The following is a 7,636-nucleotide window of genomic DNA, read 5'->3' on the forward strand; positions in this document are numbered from 1 at the left end:
TCTGAGAGATATGCAAAGTAAAATAAGAAAAAATTATCCAGATTACACCACCACCTAGATGAAATGTTTGATCTGTTTGACCAAACAACCATGGAAAGACCTTTCAACTTGAGAGGAATAAGGCAAGAGATACAAGTACATTGGTCAGTGAAAAGATATGTGCCATTGGAAATTAAAATTGAAATTCTATTTTGTAAGTCTTCTTTTCATCCTCTTTTTCTTTAAGATTTATTTATTTGAGAGAGAAAGAGAGTAAAAGAGAGAATGCATGACTAGGGGGAGGAGCAGAGGGAGAGGGACAAGAAGACTCTACACTGAGCACAGAGCCCAATGCAGAGCTCCATCTCACGACCCTGAGATCATGACCTGAGCTGAAATCAAGAGGCAGGCACCCAACTGACTGAGCCCAGATGCCCCAGTGTTTAGTCTTAATTTAGCTAGTGTGAGTTGTGTGACCTTGAAAAAAATAATTCACTTCTCTGGGTTTCAATTTCTTTACTTGTACAATTGAAACAGAGATTTGGTCAGCATTTTCCCAATTGTCTCCTTCAAAATGAAAGTCCTAGAACAGAACAGTGCTCAGTCTGTTAGAACAGCTAGACATCTGCATGCAAAAAAAAAAAAAAGAAGGAAAAGAAGAAGAATCTAGACACAGCTCTTACACTTTTCACAAAAACTAACTCAAAATGGATCATAAACTGCAATTTAAAACACAAAATGATAAAAACTCCAAAAGATGACATAGGAGAAAAACAAAGTGAACTTGGGTTTGGCAATGACTTTTTAGATAAAACACTGAAAGCACAGTCCACTAAAAAAAATTGTAAGTTGGATTTTATTGAAATTAAAAACTTCTGCCCTGCAAAACACTACTCTGTTCAGAGAATGAAACAAGCCACAGACTGGGAGAAAATATTTGCAGAACACATGTGATAAAGGATGAGTATCCAAAATATACAAATAATTCTTAAAACTCAACAATAAGAAAAAAAGCAAGCCAATTAAAAAATAAGCAAAATATCTGGACATCTCACCAAATAAGATATAGAGATGGCAAGTGAGCATATGAAATGATGCTTATTTTATCTTTATGCTTATTCCACATCATATGTCATTAGGAATTTGCAAATTCAAACAAAAATATACCATGGCACACCTATTAGAATGGCTAAAATCCAAAACACTGGCAATACCAGATGCTGATGAGGATGCTGAGCAATAGCCCATTCATTGCTAGTGGGAATGCAAAATGGAACAGCCATGTTGGAAAACAGTCTGACAGCTTCTTACAAAAATATGATCCAACAATTACTCCCCTAGATATTTATGCAAATGAATTAAAAACTTATGTCCACATAAAAACCTGCACATAATATTTATAGCAGCCTTATTCAAAGTTGCCAAAACTTGGGAGCAACCAAGATGTCCTTCAGTAGAGGAATGAATAAACAAACTGTGGTACATCCATACAATGGACTATTATTCAGTGATAAAAGGGAATGAGCTGTGAAACCATGAGAGACCTAAATGAACCTTAAACACATATTACTAGGTAAAAGAAGCCAATCTGGAAAAGAACATCCTGCATGATTCCAACTGTGTGATATTCTGGAAAAGGCAAAACTATGGAGGTAAAGCTATGAAGTAAAAAATCAGTAGTTGCTAGGGGCTTGGGGAGAGGGAGGGAGGGATGAATCGGTAGAGCACAGGAGATTTCTAAGGCAGTGAAACTCTTCTATATGATACTGCAATGGTGGATACAGGTCATCGTACATTTGTCAAAACTCAGTATGTACAACTCAAAGAGTGAAACCTAAGGCAAACTACAGACTTCAGCTAAAAATAATGTGTCAATATGGGTTCATCAATTTTAACAAATGTACAACACCAATGCATGGTGTTAATAATAGAAGAAACCAAGGCAGGGGGAAGGTTAAGAGGGTATATGGGAACTTCATACTATTTGAGATTCTCTTTGTGATTCATATAGAATTTTAGATATGAGAGACTGGGAAGTCCTATGATAAAGAAGCATGTTTAACATTATTTATCCTAGAATTTCCTAAATTTATTTTACCCTGAATTTTTCCCCCAAGGAAATTATTAACGTCCTGAGGAACTAAAGTTTCACAGAACATTCTTTGGGGATTGTTTACTGCAATGATCATTAAGATTCTTCCTAAATCCAAAAGGAATATGTAAAGGTATTCTAGATTGTTTTCTATTAAATTTATATGGTTAATGTAAAAAAAAAGATTCTTCATAAATCTGAAAATCTTAATTTGCCCATTTGGTGAATTTCTTTAGTAGAAATCAATCATCACCAGATGATTCTGTAAAGTCAAGTTTCTGACCCTGCTGAGTCAGAGCCAGACTCTAGACCCAGTAGCCTCAGGAGAGGATGTGGGTGCTTTGTGAGCTCACTTCAGCTCTCTGACCGGCACCTGGTTTTACTACCACTAGTAGTAGTGAGTTCCTTATTTTGTTAATGAAATCTATAGAATTTAACAGGTTAGCTACTTATTAAGTGGAAAAGATATCATATTCTTATCTAAGATTACAAAAACAAGTAACAATCCATACATTGTACTGATTCTATTGAGAGGATTTCTCAATCAAAATCACTCCTAATGTGAGAGTTAAAGTGAGATGTCAAAGCTGGAAGTGGTGTTTGCATGAGAGGTGTGGAGCATGACTGTACATCTTGGGGACATTTACTCAATAAATACTCATTCACTGATGTGCTGTTGAGTGTTCATTATGTCCATGAGCATTGATTATAATTTATTGTATTTTTTATTTTTATTTTTTTTAAGATTTTATTTATTTGACAGGGAGAGATAGCGAGAGCAGGAACACAAGCAAGGGGAGTGGGAGAGGGAGAAGCAGGCTTCCCACAGCCTGATGCGGGACTCGATCCCAGGACCCTGGGATCATGACCTGAGCCGAAGGCAGCCGCTTAATGACTGAGCCACCCAGGTGCCCTTATTGTATTTTTTAAAACATATTTTCAGGGGCGCCTGGGTGGGCTCAGTCATTAAGTGTCTGCCTTTGGCTCGGGTCATGATCCTGGGGTCCTGGGATCAAGCCCCGCATTGGGCTCCCTGCTCAGTGCAAAGCCTGCTTCTCCCTCTCCCACTCCCCCTGCTTGTGTTCCCTCTCTAGCTGTGTCTCTCTCTTTCAAATAAGTAAAATCTTTAAAAAAAATACAAAATAAAACATATTTTCACTTTAATTTTCTTTCTGACTTCAGAGTATCAAGTAATATTCTCTCTGATTTGAGGAAGAAAAGTATTATTCCTCTATCCCGCCTTTTTTTCTAATTTCTCCAGGCTGGAAGCCTTCTTTAGGAATGTCAGAACAGTCTCAGTAAAGAAAAAAAAATCCCCAAACTGTCAGGGAAGGGCCTGGCATGGCGGTGGGAGATGCTGTGCTTTATGTATAGGACTTCCTAACAGACTTGGGCCACTCCCCTTCCAGAAGCACCTTATCCATTTGGTCCTCTCAATGCAGCTGCAGGATATGACCACTTTCAATGACTTTCACTGAGTCCATTTCCTTCTAGCCACTTTCAACCTTTTCATTCTTGACGCTTTTTCCTCTTTAGTCCTTTGACCTAGCCTTTGGTCTCTGACTCTGGGTTCAGGCTGTTTTTGCTTCGATGATGTGTGGTCGGGTTTTTATGGCTCTGAGTGGCCAGCATTTTGCACCACCATCTTGTTCATGCTTGGTCTGGAACTTCTTCCACCACAGTCATGAGTAATGTGTGCTCCTCTTTTCTGTCCTCATTCTCCATCCCCATTGGCCAGTGAAGAAGGGCTAGGAGAGGTTTGATACCTGCCTCTTCACCTTATTCCCAATCTTCTGCACAACTTCCTGTGTAGAGAAGTTTGGGGACCCACTACGGATCTCTGCAAGTGCCTTTGACTTTCCTTTTTGCCTCCTACTATGTAGGAACTGCTGAGGGATTAGAGGAAGAGAAAATAAAGAGACTCATATTTATCATGTGCCCATTGCACCAGGAACTGTGCTACTTGCTCATTGAATATCTACATCACTGCCATTTCACAAAGGGGATGACTGAAGCATTTACTTAACTTTTCCCTGTGGAGGAGCACCAGGGTGGTTCAGTCAGGTAAAAGTCCATTTCTTGATTTCAGCTCAGGTCTTGATCTCAGGGTCATGAGTTTGAGCCCCATGTTCAGGTCCATGCCCAGCAAAACAAACAAACAAAAACAAAAATTTTCCCTATGGAAAAAAGTAGAAAGGGGCAGAACTGTGATTTGAACATAGTTCTAGGTGATTCCCAAGCCTCTTGCCTCTCCATCTTAGTGGAACATCGATTTATGGACATACGAACCAAAGGCTAGAGAATCATATATAATTAAATTTGAGTTTCATATTATTTTTATGATACTACTTAATAAATGTTAATGAATGCTAAACATATTCCTCCCTTCATTTATCACTAAATATTTATTGAATAACTTCTAACTATAAGTCAGATGCTGTCCTAAGCATTTGGGATATATTATTTTTTAAAATGACAAGAATCCCTGCTCTCATATCACTCACATTCTAATGGGTAAAGAATAGAAAATAAGCAATAAACACAATAACAAATAAATAAATTGTAAAGTATATTCAAAAGTGTAAATAAACTCGGGAAAAGAAATAGAGCAAGATAAGGGGGATCAGCACAGGGTGTGGTTCAGGTGTTTACATTAGAATTCTAATAAGGATGACACATTGCATTTGGTATTTTGTCTTAAAATTATTTTATTCTTTTTTTTAAGATTTTATTTATTTATTTATTTGAGAGAATGAGAATGAGAGAGAGAGAGCACATGAGAGGGGGGAGGGTCAGAGGGAGAAGCAGACTCCCTGCTGAACAGGGAGCCCGATGTGGGACTCGATCCCGGGACTCCGGGATCATGACCTGAGCCGAAGGCAGTCACTTAACCAACTGAGCCATCCAGGCGCCCTTAAAATTATTTTATTCTTAAGAATCCCTGACTACAGTCCCCTTTTTATCATGCCCATGAATATTTGGGAGAGAAAATGGGTCTTTTGTCTTTTAAAACAATTCCATGTTAGGAGCACCTGGGTGGCTCAGTCTGTTGGGAGGCTGCCTTCAGGTTGGGGTCGTGATCTGGGGTCCTAGGATGGAGCCCCGCATCCGGCTCCCTGCTCGGAGGGGAGCCTGCTTCTCCTTCTCCCTCTGCCTGCCGCTCCCCCTGCTTGTGCTCTCCCTGTCTCTCTCTATCAAATAAACAAACAAAATCTTTAAAAAATTTCCATGTTCTGCATTATGCTGATTACTTTGTTCTGTCTTTTATCTTGCTGCTCTGTATTTTATGTAAACTGGTAGTTAAATCTAAAAAAATAAAATAAAAAAATCAAATGGGGTGGTCATTGAGAAGATGATATTTGAACAAAGATACCAAGAGAACAGCTGGCTGGTGGAAGACTGTCTAAGGATTCTGGCAGGACTAGAGCAGAGCAAACAGTGTGGAGAGGGAGGAAAGGGGTGGGAATACAGAGACAGAGGCACATGAAGGCCACCAGAAACGCTTTCCAATTTCCTCTTCTGCAGTAGGGAGCCATCAAGGGTGTTCAAACAAAAGAATCACTAAGTTTAACAGAGTGCCGAGTTGAGAATAGACTAAGATAGTTTAATATCTCATTTTTTCATTGTGCATTCACGATCTGTCATGCAGATAAGGTTACATCTGGCCTACCAAGATCCAAATCTTGGCAAAAGTTCATTATCCTCAGAATGGGCCACTGAGAAGAACTGGCTGTGTGTGAAGTCGAGAGTCAGTGTAGGGATGGGGTGTAGGAGACGCAGGGCAGAGCAGCAATTAGAGGGGAGTGTGCCTCTGACTTAGCTGTCTGAGCCTGTAACCTCGGCCTTATTCCCAAGTTTGTTTCCTTTGATGTGCAACATACTTTTCTCCATTTTGCAGAATGATTTTGGTTTAAGAAATTGAATTCGCCCTAAAAGATCCCATCTTCAGTTTCACATAAAAGTTTAAATTTTAGTGTGAATGACAAAAGAAAAACTACTTTGGGCCCAATTCAGATTTTAATTTTTTTAATTTGGTTTATGCAACTTTATTGAAGAAAAATAAATCAATTACTAGCAGAGCTATTAGTTGATCATCCATTGACAACTTGCATCATTTATTCAGTACTATATTAAACTGTGTACTGGAAGATAGATTAACTAATAGCTCCAAGCCTCCTAACAATTTAAATGAGAATTACAAAATGTTTGAGACCCTATTTTGGAATACAAAGGGTATTTGACTTCCAATTTCCATTCTCTGTAGAATAAGAACAGGTCATTCCTTTATTGACATGCATGAAATACATCACATTTTCTGCTCTGCTGATGCTATAAATTCAATACCAATTCTCCAGCCACATCAGTTATGAGCATAAAGTATATATGTAACCTCAAATCTCTAACAGTGGAAGTCTTAAAAAAAGACTGGGTGCTAGAATAATGCTGCTTCCTTTGATGTGACAACTGAGCATCCATCTCCCTCCCCCTCAGATGATTTCTTCAGCATGTTAGAGCAATGAGGAATAGTTTTAGTCTCATAACCAAGTTAGAGTGAAGACACTGGCCACATAATACACATGCTCCATTTTTTAAAAAATTCTGAATCTTGGGCCACTGTTCTCTTGTAACTACTTTACAGTTTCTAAAAGCAGTTATTGTCCAAAGCTGGAAGAATTTAAGTCTTCTCAGATGAGCATGTGAATGAATGGAGGGAGGTAAACAAAAAATAAAATAAAAAAAGATGAGGTCTGATAGGGAAACAGCTGGATAAGAAAATCAAAACAGGAACAGTAATTTAAAGTTTATTCCAGCTATAATGCAGGTTATTCTGACTTTTACTTTTACTTGAAATAGTCTGTATATTTGGAATTTGAATATCTTGTCTTGACTTCATGAAGCATCACATGGCATTCTTCTAAGTCCATTCCCGAGATATTCTGTTGCACTTATCTCTGTTTTATAGATCCGTGCAATCCCTGGCACTAGGGGGTCATCTGGGTTTGGATCACACAGCAGTGAACAAATGGATAAAAGAACTTTAGAAATAGTTAAAGCAGGAGACCCCTGTGATCTTAGAATATCGAGACAAATACTGCCATTACTGTTAATATTTGGATGATAAATTCTTGTTGTAAATGCAACCTTAGGTGGTTTGAAGGGGTAGACTGTAGGAAAATGAATTGTCAAAAAGAATACACTGCCTTGATATGGGTTGTCAGGTCCCATAATTGTGGCTTGCCAATGAAACATATCATCCCCAACTGGACCTGCAGAACATTGTGCTAGAGGTCAGGGGCCGAATCACTAAGTTCCTTATTAATCTGTTCCAGTGCCATAGTCTGTGCTTTTCGTCTGGCTCCTCATTCTCTCGGTGTGCACTCAAAGGTCCGGCCAAAACTCTTGATTATCCGGGCGGCAGGGAAGGATTGTCTCTTCGTCTCCTACTGGCTCTGCCAGACACAGGCGCAGAGGGCCTGGGGCCTCTCTCAAGCTGTGGCCTCGGCCTCCTTCCCGCGCGGCAGCTGGTGCCTCCCCGGCCCTACGGGGCTCACGCGCACAACACAG

At 39.3% G+C, this 7,636-nt stretch overlaps 1 pseudogene; it reads right to left on the reverse strand.

Annotated features, from left to right (window-relative positions):
* Positions 1-6,971: 6,971 nt before the first annotated feature.
* LOC112828711 (ubiquitin-conjugating enzyme E2 D3 pseudogene) lies at positions 6,972-7,407 on the reverse strand (annotated as a pseudogene).
* Between the last annotated feature and the right edge of the window lie 229 nt (positions 7,408-7,636).

This window comes from Callorhinus ursinus, unplaced genomic scaffold (assembly GCF_003265705.2).
Source record: "Callorhinus ursinus isolate GAN/ISIS: 27379988/994484 unplaced genomic scaffold, GSC_fseal_2.0 scaffold13, whole genome shotgun sequence".
In the NCBI taxonomy this organism is placed as follows: Eukaryota; Metazoa; Chordata; class Mammalia; order Carnivora; family Otariidae; genus Callorhinus; species Callorhinus ursinus.